Source organism: Lathyrus oleraceus, chromosome 6, assembly GCF_024323335.1.
Source record: "Lathyrus oleraceus cultivar Zhongwan6 chromosome 6, CAAS_Psat_ZW6_1.0, whole genome shotgun sequence".
In the NCBI taxonomy this organism is placed as follows: Eukaryota; Viridiplantae; Streptophyta; class Magnoliopsida; order Fabales; family Fabaceae; genus Lathyrus; species Lathyrus oleraceus.
Genome location: NC_066584.1, coordinates 80,777,251 through 80,798,835, shown reverse-complemented (window position 1 = coordinate 80,798,835; position 21,585 = coordinate 80,777,251).

The following is a 21,585-nucleotide window of genomic DNA, read 5'->3' as shown; positions in this document are numbered from 1 at the left end:
TTATCATATGAAAATTATTCCAAGCAAATTTACTCTAAGTGACATTCCAAACAACTTTCATGTTGAGGTCTAGATCTAGTTTTTCTTGGAAATTCATTTATTATGTTGAAAGATTATAGGTCATTTTGTTTAAACCCTAATTTGAAGGTCAACTTCCCAAAGCCATAACTTTCTCAATTTTTATGATATGAAAGATCTCCAAGTTGCAAAATCAAATTCAAAGAGTCTACTGCAACCTTTATGTTTGGAGGAAGAGCTAATTCAACTTTTATGAGCATATGATAGGAGGATACATTATAGGTCATTTGGACCAATACCATTGAACAATTGATTTTCCTCAACTTCAAAAATGCATAACTCATTCATCCCAAATCGAAATTAGGTCAAATTTGTGACAATTTTTAAGGTTTTTGAAAGAGCTACAACTTTTAAGAATATACTTTTCTCATTTGAAGCTCACATAAAAAGTTAGCCAAGGTGGAACAATTGAACATATGGCTTGACACTTAGAAAAGTTTTTGACATGTTGAAATGTCTAAACTTCCATCTCAAAATTCATCATGATACAAGTTTCAAATGGAAAAGTGTTCAACATAGGAGTTGTTCCCCTTGATCCAACCTTTCCAAAGAGTCCAAATTCATTCATTTTGGACAAGGTTTGAGGGGTCTGCGCATGGTCTGAACATGGATGCATCATTTGGCAAGGATCAATCTTCAAACAGCTACACACTTTTGCCTTGCACTCCAATTCACATTCAGACTCAATTTCATGTAATTGTGGACTTAATTGAGTAGCTTCGTGGGCCTGTACACGCCCATCCAAGCATGCATCATGCAATTGCCAAAATTGGAAATATTTTGAAAGGTGCAAATAACACTCGCTTGAGCTATAAATAAGAGGCCCTTGCATCAGCTTTGAGGACCTTTGCGCGCCAGCTTTGCCTCCCACACTTGAAACCCTCATATTTGAAAGGAAAACATGAGAAGTTTCACTTGAAAATTGAGTTTGAATCTCACTATTTGGAGATTCAAAAACTCCAGGATCCAAAGCTTTGTACCAATCCTAAGCCACTTCTGCAAGCTTCCTAAGCAAAATCAGACACGAAATGAAGCAAGAGAGATCAAGCTCTGCACAACATTGAAGGTATTTTCCAGATTTCTTCTTCTCTTCGATTCTCTCTCATTTCTCATCATTTCTCTTGGATCCTTGGTTGTCTGAAGTCCTACCAATGTAGGAAAGAAGATTATGTTGCTTTGAGGTCAAATCGAAGCAACTCAGTTCATGTACCTCAAATATCAACTCCATGTATCTCTCAATATACTTGGAGTTAGGTAGAATTGATGTCAGATTCATGATCAGTTCCATTTTCTATTTAAGATCATGTCATTCTTTTTCATTTTTGTGATGGTGATGATAGAACCAATCCTCCCAAGGTCGCCTGAGAAGACGACCGATGGTTTGCTCCAGCGGTGTGCTGGACAGGTTCTGAGCCACATGATCAAGCCTTTGCATTTTAATCTCGAGCGTTCCTTTTGATTACCAACTGTGTGGCGCGCTGACTCGTGTGTTTGGTGGAACATGCGTTTTAGACCACTTGATTCTCCACCTCAATTAATGAGGGAGATCAAGTGGTCCACATTTTTTCTGATTAATTGACTTTCATTTTATTTGTTTTGTTTTCATAAATTCATATTAAATTTAATATTGATCCAAAAAATATGAGAGTTTCACCAAATTTTTTAAAATAAATCCTCTTTCATTTTTTAAATTAAAATTATTTTTTGGATCATTATTAATATTTTTCATGATTTAATTGATTTTGTGAATATTTTTAATTGTTTAAAAATACTTTTAAGTTTCCAAAAATTCTGAATTTTTTTATCCAAGGTCCTTTGACCTTGTTTGACCTATGATAAGTCTCATGACCATTTCTTTGGTGTTTTGACGAGGTTTTAGGAAATTGACCAACCATAATTTAATTTAATGCATATTTTTATTATTTTTAATTGATTAAATACCAAATAAATTGTGTAGAGCCATTTTAATTGACTTTGTAAATTTGACTTGTGTTGTTGGGCCTTGGTCAAGGTTGATTTGACTTTCCTAGGTTAAGATCATTGGATTTAGGGGATTGATGTAATGTACATTCCATCTCCCAAAATGAATGAATGATATTAATTTGGTAAAAGTCCTCCTTTGACCAATTCGTGTTGAATCCATTCCCCCTCCCTCTTCATCTCATTCCCCTTCTTTATGCATTCATGTCATGGACCTATGATATCTCTATATCCTAAGGCTAGTTGATTGCAAAATCAACATAATCATGGATGAGATTAGGCCCCCCCACTTACATATTCTTTTTGTGTGTGGTATGCTTCATGAGCATAGTCCATTATACTATATCTCTAACATGCATTAACACCAAAATTCTATTGCCCGACCTCAAAAAGTTGTGACTTCTACATAAATCCAATTACGATTGCTTAACATAGCGCTAAATTTTGACACAAAAGGCATAGCATTCTAGTTAGTGAGATTGTAAGTCTCCCCTCTTTCATGGTATTGTGTGGAAACTTGGCCTTTTTTCCTTCCTTTGGAAGATGTCTTGGTTCAAGGATCCATGCTTGTGATAAGTGGGTTGAGTGTTCTCCAAAGAATGACTTAAACAAAAGCAAGGCAAAAGTAATACTAACTACTAATCCACTAATAACTAACCTTTAATTTCAAGTCATTTACTTTTATGCACTTTAATTTTTAAGCCTTATTCATTTGCCATTATTCATACCATTCAAGTTGTTTACTTTAATGTCATTTTAACTTTGTCCACTTGGTCCATATTTTGTGATATCTTGTGTTTGTATATACTTGTTTGTTTGTGTAGTGTTTTGACCTTAATGTACATAATAAGAACAAAAAGCCTAAAAAACATCTTGTGTGGACTGTTGGTTTAATCTGAGACTATTGGACTTAGAATTTAGGCAATACTCCCTATGCAAAGGACTTGGCCAATGCCAACTTTCATGAAACCAAGTGCTTGTGAAGTGAACATTCATCTGATACAAAATTGAAGAACCATTTGAGTTCATCTGCAATATGATCAGGGTGAAACTGTTATTTTGAACCTGTGCCTAATGCCATCTTTGGAGTCATCTGATACATGGGCAATTTTGAAGAAGATCATAGAGTTGCTAAGCTTGGATGTGGATATCTTTATTTGATGCCTTGCTCTTCAACATGCTATTTATGTATTGATTGTTGCTTGATTCTAAAGTCCAAGGGAAATTTGGGTTTCTATATGACATTCTTGTCTATTGGATTACATCCCATTGGTTAGATCTTTTCAACTCTCAACTTTTAAATTTGTGCTTAGTATTAGTCTCTTCATCTCCTCCCCATTTCTTTAATTTCAAAATCTCTCCCTCCTTTTAAAAATCTTCTTTGATTGTATATATTTTCTAAACTTTGACCATATTGCAAATTAGAAACTTTGGCCTTATGCCATTGCATTTTCAAACTTTTTCTTAATCAAATTTGTAAATGAACTTAATTATACTTGACTTAAAATTTTCAAAACCCAAAGAGAACTAAAACTCATTCAAACCTTTTTTTAGGCCCTTTGTGCATCTTTCAAACTTAAATTTTTGTTAAAAGCAATAAACTCACTTTGAAATTGATACCACGAACTACGAGGTTTTGATCCCTCATTTTTATGTTTGTACGTAGGCACAAGTCCGAAGGTCTTGTCAAACACATATGTATACAAGAAAGGGCTCCCTAGGAGTACCTAGGACACTTTGGATGCTAACATCTTCCCTCCTTGTAACCAACCCCTTACCTGTAATCTCTGGCATTTTATTAGTTTTGATTTGAAAACTTCTTATCTTTTGGGTTTTGTTCGTACTTTTCCATTTTCCCTTGGAAACAATAAAAGTGCGGTGGCGACTCTAGTTTTATTGAGGTCTAGCTTATTCATAGCTTGTATTCAATTCTAGTAAGTGAGACTTACAATCTCACTTACTAGAATGCTATGCCTTTTGTGTCAACAATTTAACACTATGTTAAGCAATCTTAATTGGACTTATGTAGAAGTCACAACTATTTGAGGCCGGGAAATAAGAATTTTAGTATTAATGCATGTTAGAGACATGGTATTATGAACCATGCTCCTAAAACATACCACACTTAAAAAGAATATGCAAAAGGGGTGAACTTAATCTCATCCACACTTACGTTGATTTTACAATCAACTAGCCTTAGGATATGGAGATATCATAGGTCCATGAAATGAATGAGAAGAGAATAGGATTAAGATGAAGAGGGAGGGGAAATGGAATCAACACAAATTGATCAAAGGAGGACTTTTACCAAATTAAAATCATTCATTCATTTTGGGAGATGAATTGTACATTTCATCAATCCCCTAAATCCAATGATTGTAACTCAATAAAGTCCAATCAACCTTGACCAAGGCCCAACAACACAAGTCAAACTCAACAAGTCAATGTCAAATGCTCAACACAAATTATGGTTTGTCAAATTCCTAAAATCTCATCAAAACACCAAAGAAATGTCCATGAGATTTATCATAGGTCAAACAAGGTCAAAGGATCTTGGAGAAAAAATTTCATAATTTTTGGAAACTTAAAACTATTTTTAAACAATTAAAAATAATCACAAAATCAATTAAATCATGAAAAATATTAATAATGATCTAAAAAATGATTTTAATTCAGAAAAATGAAAGAGGAATTTATTTAAATTTTTTTGGTGAAACTCTCATATTTTTTGGAGCAATATTAAAATTAATATGAATTAATGAAAATAGAACAAATAAAATGAAAATCAAATAATAAGAAAAAACGTGGACCACTTGATCTCCCTCATTAATTGAGGTGGCAAATCAAGTGGCCACTAGCGCGCAATCCACAATGGACTTGAGTCAGCGCGCCACAACAATGGTAATTCAAACCAACGCGTGAGATTAGATTAAATCAAATGGATCCTATTGTTCGGAGGACTGCCAACTCACCACCGAAGCCAAAGCTCCGGTCTCCTTCTCCGGTGAGCCTCATTGGACTGGTTCAGTCACAACCATCACCAAAATAAAAAAGAAGGACATGATTTTAAAGTAAAAATGGCACTAAGCTCGAATCTGACCTCAATTCATCCTAACTCCAAGTATATTGAGAGATACAAGGAGTTGAAATTTGAGGTGCACGATCTGAGTTGCTTCTCTTTGACCTCAAAGCAACTCAATCTTGTTGCCTATATTGGTAGGACTTTAAACAACCAAAGATCCAAGAGAATTATGGAGAATTGAGTGAGAATCGAAGAGATGGAAATTTCTAGAAAATACCTTCAATTTAGGTATGGATTCGATTATTCTTGCTCTTGCTTGTGCTTGATCTTGCTCAGAATGCTTGAAGGAGTATAATAGAATGATCAAAAGGCTTTGGATCCTTGGAGTTTTGAATCTCAAAACAGTGAGATTCAAACTCAATTTCCAATGGAAATTCTCAAGGTTGTCCTCTGAAATGGAAGGGTTTGAAGGTGTGGTTTCAAAGCTGGCGCGCAGGGTCCTCAATTCTGAACCTAGAGGTCTCTATTTATAGTCAAACCAATTGATATTTTCACACTTGAACATGGAATCCAAAAATAGCAATGAGTGATGCATGGGTGCATGGGCTTGTACAAGCCCATGAAATCATGTCATTTGGTCCATAATTAAATACAAACAAGTATGAGATCATGTTGGAATGCTAGGAAAATATGCATGGAAGTTTGAAGTTCAATCTTGCCAAATGATGATGCAATTTTCAAGCCATGGGCAACCCATTCAAATCTTGTCCAAAATGTATGAAATTGGACTTTTTGGAAAGGCTAGATCAAGATAAACAACTTTAATGTTGAATTTTTTTTATTTAAAGCTTGTATCATGATGCATTTTGAGGTGGAAGTTTGGAAAATTAAACATATCAAAAAAATTTCTAAGTGTCAAGCCATTTGTTAACTTATTCCACCTTGGCTAACTTTTTATGTGAGCTTCAAATGAGAAAAGTTCTTTCATAAAAGTTGTAGATCTCTAAAAGTACTTCATCATGGTCACACACTTGACCTCATTTGGATTTAATATGAAGGAGTTATGCATTTTTGAACTTGAGGAAAATCACTTATTCAATGGCATTGGTCCAAATTGACCTACAATGTATCCTCATATCACATGCTCATAAAAGTTGAATTATCTCTTCCTCCAAACATAAAAGTTGAAGTAGACATATTGAATTTGATTCTGAAACTTGTAAATCTTTCATATCATAAAAATTGAGCCAGTTATGGCCTTGGGAAGTTGACCTCCAAATTAGGGTTTAGACAAAATGACCTATAATCTTTCACCACAAAAAATGACTTTCCAAGCAAAACTAGCTCTAGACCTTAACATGAAAGTTGTTTGGAATGTCATTTAGAGTAAATTTTAGCTTGGAATCATTTTCATATGATAAAAATTGTAGGATATAGGGTCTAGGGAACCCCAGTTTTGATAAGATGAATTCCTCTGGTCAACCACCATGAACCAACTTGCTAGCTTGCAATTCTCTTGAGTTTTGGGACTTATGGAGGATAATATATGCATAAGATGATGAAATTTTAAGTATCCCTTGAAATATTTGATCAAATGTTGAAGAAGATTGTTGAAGAAGTTACACAAGATACCTTGATGAATTAGGGTTTCCAAGGCAAACCAACTCCCAACTCTTGATGATTTCTTGATCAACATAACATGTAAAGACCACGGGGATTCATATATTATGCTTAGAGCCATTGTAGATCATTCTTGATTGAGCTCCTTGAATTGAGGGTCTTAAACCCTAGATGTGAGCTTGATAGATCAAAGGTGAGCACATGCCATACCTACAAAAGAGTTAGTTTATACAAAGACATATTTTTGGTATTTTGGTTAGTAAAATGATAAAAATACAAAGTATGATACAATCACTTGATGCTTGGTGATCTCTCCCAATGCAAACCCAATTAATGAGGGGTAAGGAGGATGCCAAGTTGTAATCCCAATGCTAATGCATATGATGAGATAATATGAGGGATCTTAGGGTCAAGATTTGGGTCTTACAGTTATCAACCAAGGTGTCAATATGAGGGAGAGGGAAATCGTCCTTCGGATTAGCTTTGTTCAAATCCCTATAGTACACGCACATTCTGACCTTGCCATCCTTTTTGGGTACTGGCACAATGTTAGCTACCCATTGAGGGTACTTTACAATTGTGAGGAAGCCATCATCCAACTATCTTTTGGCCTCTTCTCGAATCTTCAAAGCCATGTATGGTCTTGTTCTTTGGAGTTTATATTTTACTGGCTGTAAGACCCCAATTTTGACCCTAATATCCCTCATGCTATCTCATCATATTCATTGGCTTTGGGATCACACCTTGGCATCCTCCTTACCCCTCACTCATTGGGTTTGCATTGGGAGAGATCACCAAGCACATTTGATTGTATCATACATTGTTTTTCATTATTTACTAACCAAAATACCAAAAATATGTCAATGTTTAGTTTGTTGCTTTTGTATGTAGTGTGTGTGTGTTCACCAATGCCTCATCAAGCTCATGTCTAGGGTTTGAGACCCTCAATGCAAAGAGACTAATCAATAGATGGTTCATAATGACTCTAGACATCATATATGGGTACCCATGATCTTCACATATCATTTTGATCAAGAATTCATCAAGAGTTTGAAGCTTGTTTCCCTTGGAAGCCCTAATTCATCTGGGTATCTTATATGACTTCCTCAACAAGTTTCTTCACCACTTAATCAAATATTTCAAGGGAAACTTCATATTGCATCATCTTCCACATATATGATCCTCCATGAGTCCCAAATATCAAAATAATGTCAAGTTTGCAAGATGGTTCATGGTGGTTGACCAAAGAAAGTCAACTAGTCAAAAATGGGGTTCCCTAGATCCTATCTCCTACGATTTTTATCATATAAAAATTATTCCAAGAGAAACTTTACTCCTTATGACAATCCAAACAACTTTCATGTTGAAGTCAAGAGCTAGTTTTGCATGGAATAACATTTTTTATGGTGAAAGATTATAGGTCATTTAGTTTGAGCCCTAGTTAGGAGGTCAACTTCCAATGATCATAACTTGGTCAATGTTTATGATATGAAATCCATTCAAGTTCCATGATCGAATTGAAGATGTACTTTTCAACTTGTATGTTTGGAATAAATCCAAATTCAACTTGCAAATGCATGTGCCAAGAGGAAACATTATAGGTCATTTTGGGCCATTACCATTGAACAAGTGATTTTCCTCAACTTCTAAAATGCATAACTCCTTCATGCCAAATCCAAATTAGGTCAAATTTGTGACCAAATTCAATATATTTTAAAGATCTACAATGTTTATTAAGGAATTGTTTCCATTTGAAGTCCTTAGAAAAAGTTATTTAAGGTGGAAAAAGTGGACATTTGGCTTGGAACATAGAAAATTTTCAAATATGTTTGGAGAAAAGTCTTCAACATGAAAGTTGTTCCCCTTGATCCCACCTGTCCAAAAAGTCAAAGATCACCTCATTTGGGCAAAGAATAAAGGACTTGCGCATGTGTTCTTTCTAAGGGACCAATTGGATGATTTTCACCTTCACATTTCAAACTCAAATGCATGGCCATATGACATGATTTCAGCATGATTCACAAGCAATTTTGGACCTGAATACACCACTTGATGGGCCTATCACACGCCCATGCAAGCATGCAATGAAAATTGCTAAATTTGGCAAAATTTGGAAGTGTGTGGAAATGAATCATATTGCCTATAAATAATACCCCCATGGCTCAGAATTAAGGACCTCATGCCCAAGCTTTGAACCTGCAATCCAAACCCTCACCATTAAAGGATAATCTTAAAGGTTTTCATTTGAAAATCGAGCTTCAAATCTCATTCTGTTTTGAGATTGAAACTCCAAGAGTCCAAGCCTCTCTTTGATCTTAATCACTTCCTAGAAGCTTCTGAAGCCAAGCCAAGCATAATTGGGATCAAGATCAAGCAAGGTTGAAGCTCCCTCGAAGGTAATTTTTCAGAATTTTCATCTCTCTGATTCTCCCTCAATTCTTCACTATTCTTTGTGATTTTTGGTTGGCTGAAGTCCTAACAATGTATGCAACAAGATTGAGTTGCTTTGAGGTCAAATCGAAGAAACTCAGTTCACGATCCTCAAAATTGAAATTCCTGGATCTTTTTATATACTTGGAATTGGTGAAAATTGAGGTCAGATTCGAGCTCCTGAGCATTTTTTCTTTAAATCCATGTCCTTGTTTTTCATTTTGGTGGTGGTTGGTGGTAGACTAGTCCTAGCTCCGGTGATGTGTTGGCAATGTTCTGAACCATCAGATCTTCCTCCTATCTTCTAATCTTAACCATCTATTTTAATTACCACGCATGTATACACGTTGACAGAAGTGTTGGTGGATCGCGCGCTCCAGGCCATCGGATCTGCCATCTTAATTAATGAGCTAGATCTGATAACCCTTATTTTTTATTGTATTTTCTGATTTTCCATTTAATTACTTTATTTTGTTTAATTCATAATAATTTCATTTTTAATCCAAAAAAATATGGGACTCTCATCAAAAATATTCAAATATTTTTCTCTCTCACTTTCTGAATTAAAATTATTTTTTGGATTAATTTTGATATTTTTCATGAATTAAATGTTTTTATGCATCTTTTTAATTATTTAAAAATACTTCTGACTTTTCAAAAATGATGAAATTTTTTGTCTAAGGTCCTTTTACCTTGTTTGACCTAGGATAAATCTCTTGGCCATTTATTTGGTGTTTTGAAGAGGTTTTAGGTTTTAACCAAATAAAATTGAATTTTAATGCATTTTTAAATTGAGTTTTAATGATTAATTGTGTAAAAATTATGTTGAGCAATTTTTATGGTCTTGTGATGTTTGACTATTTGTTTGGGTCTTGGTCAAGGTTGATTTGACTTTTGTTGGATTAAAATCATAGGATTTAGGGGATTGATGAAATCTATATTTCATCTCCCAAAATGAATGAATGGTTTTAATTTGATAAAATTCCTCCCATGACCAAATGGTGTTTCTTTCATTCCCCTCCCTCTTCATCTTCATCCCTATTCTTCCTCATTCCTTTCATTGACCAACGAAATTTCAAATATCTTAAGGCTAATTGGTTCATCAATGACCTTGTGTCAGATGAACCAATACAAATATGGATGAGATAGGTTCATCCCTCTTGATCTTTTCTTTTAGTGTGTGGTATATTTTATGAGTTTGGTTCATCATACCAAATCTCTAACATGCATTAACACCTAAATTTTTATTGCTGGACTTCAGATAGTTGTGACTTCTACATAAGTCCAATTATGATTGCTTAACATATAGCTAAATTTGACCCTAAACGCATATCATTCTAGTAAGTGAGATTGTAAGTCTCTCATCTTTCATGGTCTTGTGTGGAAACTTGGCCTTTTTTACTTCCTATGGAAGATGTCTTGGTTAAAGGATCCATGCTTGCGAATAGATGGTTAAGTGTTCTCCAAAGAATAACTTAATCAATTAAAAAGCAAAACACTACTAACATTCAATTAACTTTGACTAACATTTGAGTAAGTCTTCTTAAAATTGCTTTACTTTCAAGTCATTTACTTTATGCAATTCAATTTTCAGTCATTTATCATTCATTCCCATTTACATCTAATTTAATTTGTTTATGTTTATGCCATTTTCACTTTGTTCCATTGAGCCATATCTTGTGATTGTAAATATTTGTTTGTGCATTTTGATTTTGTTTGTGGTCTTAAGACATTAAAACACTTAATAAACAACAAAAACCCTACAAAATGTTTGGTGGACTGTTGATCCTGGTCTGAACTTTTGGACTTAGAACTAGGCAACATTCCCTGTGCAAAAAAGACTTGTCCAATGCCAACATTCTGAGACCAAGCAACTGTGATCTGAGCCCTCATCTGGTGCAAGCCCTAGATTTTGTTTGAATTCATCTGCTACATTGTCTTTGTGCAAACTATTATTTTGATCTTATGTCTAATGCTTTATTCTGAGTTGATCAAGGAATATGTCATCTAATACATGAGAAGACAAAAAAGACTGCTAGCTATGGGATTTGCTTGCTTGGATGTGGCTATTTTTATTTGATGCCTTGATCTTCATGATGTCTAATATTGCTAATTGCTTGCTGATTATTGCTTGATTCAAAGTCCAAAGGAAAATGGGTTTCTATATAACATTCTTGCCTGTTGGATTGCATCCCATTGGTCAGATCTTTTAAACTCTTAACTTTTAATTTTATGTTTAGGATTAGTCTCTTAATCTCATTACTCTTCTTAAATTTCAAAATCACTCCCCCTTTTCAAAAACTTTCTTTGCTTGTGATTTCAAAGTTAAACTTTATTTCAAGTAGAAACTTTGGCCTTATGCCATTGAATTTTTGAACTTCTTTTTCTTAAATCAAACTTGTAAATAATTCTAATCATATTGACTTAAAATTTCAAAAGACAAAAAGAACTAATAACCTCATCCAAACTTTTGGTCTTTTTGTGCCTTTCTCATTAACCTTTTGTTAAAAGCAACTCACTCACTTTGAAATTGTTACCACAAACAACGAAGCTTTGATCCCTCATTTTTATGTTGGTACGTAGGCACAAGTCCAAAGGTCTTGTCAAACACAAAAATATAATCAATAAATTCTTTTCTCATCCCCGCACTCTATTTTTCTCAAACATCACTTTATACCAAAAACACATACACACATAAAAAAGGGCTCCCTAGAAGTACCTAGGACACTTTGGGTGCTAACACCTTCCCTCTATGTAACCAACCCCCTTACCTGTAATCTCAAACATTTTATTAGTTTTGATTTGAAAACTTCTTATCTATGGGTTTTGTTCGTACTTTTCCCTTTTCCTTTGAAAATAATAAAAGCGTGGTGGCGACTCTGGTTTTATTGACGTCAAGTTTCTCCATAGCTTGATGGTCATGAATTTTGTCGCTATAGAAATTAAGTGGCGAATCTGCTTGGGAGTAGTCCTCAGTGGGTTTAGCCTACTTTTTTATGTGTATATATTTGTATACTTGATGTTTGTATATTTGTTTGTGTGAAATAATTTGTCTGTTATGCTTGTTGATCTCTGAGTGGCGAGATAAGTTCTAACCCGAACTTAGTGATATTAAGATAGGAGGATGGTATAGTCATGTCCAACTTGTGTGGAGTAATCCTTAACAAGTTGGCTTGAGACCCATCTACTCAGTGGAGACCCTTTTTGAGTTACTAATTTCACACAAGTGATTTGTGGTTACGCATTACTTTCTCTGATTTGGGGTCCGAGAAGCTGAGGACCGTAGAACATTTAACTCATCTTGGCCTATTTAGGATGTAGTGCGGAGACTGTTCAGGTGTAGACCTGATAACAGTTGTGTTGGTGTAAGCCCTAGAGGCCAATACTTTTAGTACTTGTATCGAATTATTTAAAAGGCATTTTCTTTATTATGGTTGATTAATAAAGTCCCTGGAATAGATAGTTCGTTTAATGTATTAAGTGTGACTTAATCATGAGAACACATTGAACATAAGGACACTATTCTTAAAGTATCCGTAGTCGAGCTTTAGTGTGAAGTGGGATAACATTAAAGCATTAAGACTATTATTTTTATAGACTGATGATCACATCTCATGGATCATGGATAAGGAGTTATCAAGTCTTAAACATAGGTATGAATATTAGGAGTAATATTTATACCGGATTGACCCGCTATGAGAATACTATATAGAAATTTATGCAAAGTGTCATAAGTTATTCTCATGGTGATAATTGTGTATACCACTCTTCGACCTGAAACCACTATGGATCCTAGATGTAGAGTTGAGTGCCTTATTACTGATCCAACGTTATCCGTAACTGGATGACCATAAAGACAGTTAATGAGTACTCCACGAAGCATGCTGAGGGACATGAGTGTCCTAGATGGAATTTGCCAATCCTGCGTAATAGGATAAATGTCTATGGGCCCAATATTGAACTGGACAAGGGTGACACGGTCTATACCTTGTGTTCAATATAGACATAAGGGCAAAGGGGTAATTATACACATAATTATTATCACAGGAGGTTTTCTCAGATCACATGACATTTTCGTGACTTGGGTAGCAGTGATGTGTTGCTAGATACCGCTCACTGTTTATTATGTTAAATGTGTGATTTAATATAATTGCCAACGCCGCGAAAACCTATAGGGTCACACACAAGGACGGATTGATGAGAGATAGAATAATTAAGGAACATCGTAAGGTACGGTGCACTTAAGTGGAAACGAAATATGGTAAGGTACCAAATACTTAAGTGACTTGGGCATATTATAAGATATGGGCCAAAATACACTTAAGTGGGCTTTTTAGCTTGAAGCCCACACAAGTGGTTCTATAAATAGAACCCCTTGGGTAGAAGCATTGTCACTCCACTCAGACAAAAATTCAAGTAGAGACTTGGAATTTTGTTTCCCTCTTTCTCTCACTCAAAGCCTTCATTCATAACAGCTAGCACTGCGATTGAAGGAATCCGTTCGTGTGGACTGAGTAAAGACGTTGTCATCGTTCAACGTTCGTGATCGCCCCGTGGATCTGTATCAAAGGTTTTGATCATTATCAGAGATTTGCACCAAAGGTTTGAATCGCCACAAGAGGTAACGATTCTATCACTGATCATGCCCATTCGTAAGGATCACTAAATGGAGAAATTTTTAAATTCCGCTGCGCCTTGGATGGCAATTCTCCTTCAAGTTGTTACGTGATACTACACTCAGACGAGTTTCTCTTTAGAATATTATGGGTTGATGAGTCATTCATCATAACCTATAATATCCGATAGATGGGGTTAAGACTCTGGGAACTTTTTAGAACATGATATACAAGTTTTTATCCTTAGTACACTCCTTTTGGTTGGTTCTTAACTTGACTCCATGCTCGCGACTCACAACAAACCCTTTGATTCTTGGTTGATCCGATCAAGTCTTGTCAATATCAATGGAACTTGGGTGTTGATAAGGTGAAAACCATAATCCACCAAAATGGATGATTGATCTTGATAATGACTTGATCCATCCCTTGACCTTTGTTTGTGTTTTCCTTGTGTGTGACCCCTTGTTTGTGATTGTTACATACATGCACATCATAACATTCATCAAAGAAAAAAAAATTCAAGGAACTGAGGTCTTATTTGCAAATATTTTCAGACCAATGGATTATGGACGAAGGAACACTAAGAAGTACAATTTCAGCTGTCCTGATTTGAAAGAGCTAAGGAAGTTATCATCCTTTGTATTATATCCCTTGGACTTCAAGCAACATCATGGGAATCTTTTATCTGTATTATCTACTGATGTGGGTGAAGGACTTTTGAGTGTTTTGGTTCAGTTCTATGACCCTCTCTACCGGTGCTTCACTTTTCCCAATTTTCAGCTTATGCCTATGTTAGAGGAGTATGCCCATCTCTTGGGAATACCTATTTTTGACAAAGTACCTTTTAGTGGATTAGAGGAGATTCCCAGATCTCATATCATAGTTGAAGCTCTTCAGTTGAAGAAATCTGAGATTGAAGCTCATTTGGTGAAGAAAGGAGGAATTACGGGGTTGACTTTTGAGTTCCTCATTGGAAAAGCTACTGTCTTTGCTCAAGCCGTTAGTGTGGATGCTTTTGAAGCCATCTTTGTGTTGCTCATCTATGGTCTAGCTTTGTTGATGTTAATGCCATTAGAATCTTCTTGATTAGGAATCTTGTTCCTACTCTGTTAGGTGACATATCTTTCTCTTTGCATTTAAGGAATTCTAAAAGTCGTGGGACTATTGTGTATTGTGTTCCTCTTTTTTACAAGTGGTTTATTTCGCACTTGCCTTAGACGCCTGCTTTCTTGGAGAACTAACAATGTCTACGGTGGTCTCAGAGACTTATGTATCTCACCAATGATGATATTATTTGGTATGATTCTGCATTGAGTAGTGTGGATATTATTGACAGTTATGATGAATTCTCTAATGTTCCCCTCATTGGTACACAAGGAGGAATCAACTACAACCCTGCTTTAGCTCGTCATCAAATTGGGTTCCCCTTGAGAGATAAACCTAATAATACTCTGTTAGAAGGTCTTTTCTATCAAGAGGGAAAAGATCCTCAACATTTGAAGTAGAAGATGATACATGCTTGGCATAATGTGCATAGGAAAGGAAGATCCGAGCTTGGTCCACGCAACTGTGTAGCTTTGGAAGCTTACACCATTTGTGTGAAGAAAAGAGCTTTGGAGCTGAAGATGCCATATGCTTATGAAAAACCTATGTCTTTGGTTGTGGCTGAGCCATCAACTCTCCCTAACCAAGATGTAGAGGAGTTGGAAGACACACTCACCAAGATGAAATAAGAGAGAGACATGTGGGAAGAGCGGTTCCATGCTTTGAGCCGAAAGCATGAAGATTTGCAACTTGAGTCGAAAGACAAGGATTTGCTTATTGAACTTCTTGAAGACCAAGCAGTGAAGAGACAGAGAGAGCCAGAGGGTCTACTGTCGTCTAGTATGCCTCATCCTTCTGGTGCTTGGAAGAAGATTGTTGATTATCTTGTCCTTGAGAAAGCTCAGATGAAGACATCCTTTGAGTCCGAGATTCGATGCATCCGAAGGAAGCACGCGTCCACATCTAGATCATCCGATACCGTTGCTAAGGGATCCTTAGGATGATTAGTTTCCTTTTATCTTGTATCTGTATGTTGGTTTCTGAAATTGTACTCAGTGTAACCCATCCAAATCTTATGAATAAAAAGAGATTTTTATGTTCAATCAAATTGTTACTATTGTTATTATTTAAATATGTGTATTTGCAAATAGAACTTCATATGTTCCTTGAAATTAAATAAACAAAAACATTGCATTTCATGCATCATTTGCATAACAGGTTTTCTTCTGCCAGATATCTTATCAATTATTCTTATGTGCTTCAGCCAAGCTGACTCACTGATACAACACTCGCGCTAATAAACTAAAGATAATGGAGCATTTAGAGCAAGAGAACAGAGAACTGAAGGATGAAATTGCCAGGTTGATGGTGCTGATGGAATCTATCATTGTTGAACAGAACCAGTCTTCACCAACTCCCACAACTCCACCCTAGAGGACTATCATTTCTGAGGTTGCTACCTCGACTATTCCCATTTCTTCCAGCCAATCCGGTCCTTCCATGCCTGCTAGATTCCCTTGGGGAATGTCGTCAAACTTTATGCCTGAAGGGTATGCACCCACTTTTGTTTCTCTGCTGGCATCCATCCCGGTCATGTCAGTGCCACCTCCAGTTGTTCACACTCTGCCTCGTGTTGAGGATACTATTTACCACTCTGGGCCATCTGAAGGCCCATACGTGTATGAGAAAATGAACAAAATGAAAGATCAGTTCCTCGAGTTGCGCATAGAGTTGAAGACTCTGAGAGGAAAGGATTTGTTTGGGAAGAGTGCTCCTGAGCTCTTCCTAGTTCCTAATGTGAAGATCCCGATGAAGTTCAAGGTCCCTGACTTTGAAAAGTATAAGGGAAACACTTGTCCGCTAAGCCAACTTGTGATGTACGCCAGAAAGATGTCTACTCAAACTGATAATGATCAGTTGTTGATTCACTACTTCCAAGACAGTTTGACCGGTTCTGCTTTGAGATGGTATATGGGGTTGGACAGTGCAAGTATCTGTACTTTCAATGACTTGGGTGAAGCCTTTGTTAAGCAGTACAAATACAACATTGACATGGCACCTGATAGAGACCATTTGAGGTCTATGTCTCAGAAGGATAAGGAAATATTCAAGGAGTATGCCCAGAGGTGGAGAGAGCTTGCTGCCCAGATTAGTCCACCCTTGGAAGAGAAAGAGATGACGAAGATTTTCTTGAAGATGTTGAGTTCGTTTTATTATGAACGTATGATTGCGAGTGCCCCCAATGACTTTACCAAAATGGTAAATATGAGGATGAGGTTAGAAGAGGGAGTCAGTGAGGGACGTCTGTCTAAAGAAGAAGCATCATCTATCAAGAAGTATGGGGGTAGTTTCTCCAAGAGGAAGGATGGAGAGACTAATTCAATGACTGTGGGGAGGCAGAGGAGGCCTCATGTCAGAAAGAGTTCTCAACCTCGTCAACATCAACATCAAGTTTCTTCAGTGATTCTAGTTTTTTCAAACAATTCCAACAATCAATCAGTTCCGATTCAACAACAACCACGTCAACAACAACCACAACAAAGAACCAACTACAACAACAACAATAATAACCAACAAGAACCTTATTCCTGTGTCCTATGAATAATTGTACCCATCTTTGGTTCTCAAGAACCTTATTCAACCCATAAATCCTCCACAGATTCCTGAGCCACTTCCATGGTGGTTTAAACCCGAACTTCGTTGTGCCTTTCACCAGGGAGCCCCTGGCCACGACATAGAGAACTGCTATCCATTGAAGTATGAAGTATAAAAGCTTGTGAAAAGTGGGACGGTGTCCTTTGAGGACCGAGCACCTAATATGAAAGCTAATCCGTTGCCTGATCATGGTAATGCTTCTGTCAACATGGTAGATGGTTGTCCCGGTGAGTACAAAGTTTATGATGTTCGCCATATCAGACAATCTTTGGTGGAAATTCATAAAGATATTTGGTTGGTAAGTGACTGTGAACATGAACATGATGATTGTGTGATATGCAGTGTGAACCCTCGCGGATTTGTTATTGTCAAGAGGGATATTCAGGGGTTGATGGATGAAGGGCTTATCCAAATTTGTCAGTCGAGAGATATAAATGATGTGAATGTAATTCTGCCTGTGTTTAAGACCCCTGAGCGGGTAGTAATCTAGTTCGATAGTAGTAACAACAACAATGTTAATAGATCGGTATCGCCGTTGGTAATACGGTTAACGGGCCCTGTTCTGTATCCGATAAAGTTGTGCCTTATCAGTATAACGCCACAATGGTGGAGAATGGTCAAGAGGTTCCTTTTCCAGTTGTAGATTCTATGGTAAATATTGCTAATATTGCAAAGGTGACCCGTAGTGGTCGTGTGTTTGGTCCAGTTTTTCCGAGAGAAGTAGAAGATGTTGTAGCCAGTAAGAAGGCAAAGATTCCAGTGACGAATCTGGTTAGCACTCCAGTGTGTCAGTCTGGTGAATCCAGTAAACTGAAGGCTAGTGATGATGATGAAGTGTTAAAATTGATAAAAATAAGTGAGTTTAATGTGGTGGAGCTACTGTTCCAAACCCCGTCAAAGATCTCTGTGATGTCCCTATTAATGAATTTTGAGGCACATAGGGAGGCGTTGCAGAAAGTGCTCGAGCAGGCTTATGTTGAGCATGATGTGACTGTGGATCAGTTTGACCACATTGTTGCTAACATCACTTCTTGCAATAATTTGAGTTTTTATGATGAAGAGCTTCCTGAGGAAGGCAGAAATCACAACTTGGCGCTACATATTTTGATGAATTGTAAGGAGGACGCTATGTCCAATGTGTTGGTTGACATTGGGTCATCACTGAACGTGCTTACAAAGTCAACTTTGTCAAGACTTTCCTACCAAGGCGTACCAATGAGGTACAATGGTGTGATTGTTAAGGCGTTTAATGGTTCCCGTAAAACCGTTATTGGTGAAGTGGACCTTCCAGTTAAGATAGGTCCGAGTGATTTCCAAATTACTTTCCAAGTAATGGATATCCACCCGGCCTATAGTTGTTTATTGGGAAGGCCATGGATTCATGAAGTTGGAGCAGTGACGTCTACTCTACACCAAAAGCTAAAATTTGTGAAGAATGGCAAACCTGTCGTTGTTGGTGGGGAAAAGGCGCTATTAGTAAGCAATTTGTCATCCTTTTCGTATGTTGAAGCTGAGGAGGAGGTTGGAACACCGTTCCAAGCCTTGTCTATTGTTGATGAAGTAAAGAAAACTGGGGCACCCATGTCTTCTTTAAAGGATGCACAAAAGGCTTTTGAAGATGACATCATTGATCAATGGGGCCGTATGATAGAAATTGCTGAGAATAAGAATAGGGCCGGATTAGGATTTCAACCAGGGCCGTTCAACATCAAGACTGAAATTATGCAACCGAGTTTCCATAGTGTAGGGTTTATTCATAGGAATGATTAACACTCAACTGTCGTGATTGAGGACAACAGTGATGAAGATGAAGCTTGCACCAACTTTGTGAGGCATGGCCAAACTTGCAACAATTGGGTTATTGTTGACGTTCCTACTATTATTCATCGCTCTAACTAATTTATTTTTCATTTTTTAAGAAAATCCTTCTCCTATGCCTAAGGGAGAAGTTAACATTGTTGGGCATTTCAATTATCATCAATAAAATGCGATTTTTATTCATCCACATCTATCATGTTTTGTTTTTACTTTTTGCTTTTCTAAAAATGGTAATCACAAAAAACATAAATAAATAAAAGTCTTCCATCTGCATAATATTTGGTCACAATTCACTTCTCTAAAATCAAAATATCAAATCATTATACAGGTTGGTTCTCAAACCCGTTGAATACAATGATCTTACTCCCTCTCCAAACTTTAATTTTCCTGTGTTCGAGGCTGAGGAAGAAACTGATGATGAAGAAGTATCTGATGAATTATCTTGTTTACTTGAGCATGAGGAAAAAGCCATTCAATCGTTCAAAGAGCAGATTGAACTAGTCAACTTGGGTTCCTAAGATGATGTGAAGCAAGTCAAGATTGGGTCTCAACTGTGTCCAGAGGCTAAGAAGGGGTTGATTGATCTTCTTCGAGAATATTCATATATGTTTGCTTGGTCCTATCAAGACATGCTTGATTTGGATTTTGAGATTATGGAGCATAGATTACCGTTGAAGCCAGAATGCCCGCCGGTCAAACAGAAGTTGAGAAGGACTCATCCTGATATGGCAGTCAAAATTAAAGAGGAAGTGCAGAAGCAGATTGATGTTGGTTTTCTTGTAACCTCCGAATATCTATAGTGGGTGGCCAATATTGTGCCTGTTTCGAAGAAAGATGGAAAAGTTTGCATGCGTGTTGATTATAGAGATTTGAACAAAGCTAGTTCGAAAGATGATTTTCCTCTGCCACACATTGACATGTTGGTAGACAATACAGCTAAATCCAAAGCATTTTTGTTTCTGGACGGATTTTCCGGTTATAATCAAATCAATATGGCACCCGAAGATATGGAAAAGACCATATTCATTACATCCTGGGGAACACTCTATTATAGAGTGATGCCTTTCGGTCTAAAGAATGCTGGTGCAACCTACTAGAGAGCTATGACCATTCTTTTCCATGATATGATGCATAAAGAGATTGAAGTTTATGTTGATGTTATGATTGCCAAATCAAGTGATGAAGAAGAACATGTTGAGCATTTGTTGAAGTTATTCCAGCATTTGAGGAAGTACAAACTCCGCTTGAATCCCAATAAGTGTACTTTTGGTGTTCGTTCTAGTAAGTTGTTGGGCTTTATTGTCAGCAAGAAGGGTATTTAAGTTGATCCTGCTAAGGTCAAAGCAATACAAGAAATTCCGGCGCCCAAAACTGAGAAGCAAGTCAGAGGTTTTCTCGGCCGCTTGAATTATATCTCTAGATTTATCTCGTATATGACTGCCACATGTGCGCCTATATTCAAGCTTCTTCGGAAAGATCAGTCTTGTGATTGGACCAAAGATTTCCAGAAAGCTTTTGATAGTATCAAAGAGTATCTGCTTGAGCCTCTGATTCTGCCTATTGAAAGAAGACCCTTGATCATGTATTTGATTGTGCTTAATGAGAGTATGGGTTGTGTTCTTGGTTAGTAGGATGAATTTGGAAAGAAAGAATATGCAATTTACTATCTCAGTAAGAACTTCACCTACTGTGAGACTTGGTACTCTATGCTTGAAAAGACTTGTTGTGCATTAGCTTGGGGTGCTAAGCGTCTGCGCCAATATATGTTGAATCATACTACTTGGCTGATATCCAAAATGGATCCAATGAAGTACATTTTTGAGAAGCCTGCTTTAACTGGGAGAATTTCCTGTTGGCAGATGTTGTTATCTGAGTATGATATTGAATACCGATCTCAAAAAGCTATTACAGGTAGTGTCTTGGCTGACCATTTGGCTCACCAACCAATTGAAGATTATCAGTCAGTACAATATGATTTTCCTTGCAAATGGATTTTGTACTTGAAGATGAAAGATTTTGTGATGAACCATTGCTTGAAGAAGGGCCAAAACCTGGTTCCCGTTGGGGCATGGTATTTGATGGATCTGTTAATTCTTACGGTAATGGCATTGGGGCAGTGATTATTACTCTTCAAGGCACTCATTTTCCGTTTACGGCTAGATTTACTTTCAAATGTACAAACAATATGGCTGAGTATGAAGCTTGCATTATGGGGCTTGAAGAGGCCGTTGATCTCAGAATCAAGTATCTTGACGCCTATGGAGATTCGACTTTGGTTCTGAATCAGATCAAAGGTGGATGGGAGACGAATCAACCCGGTTT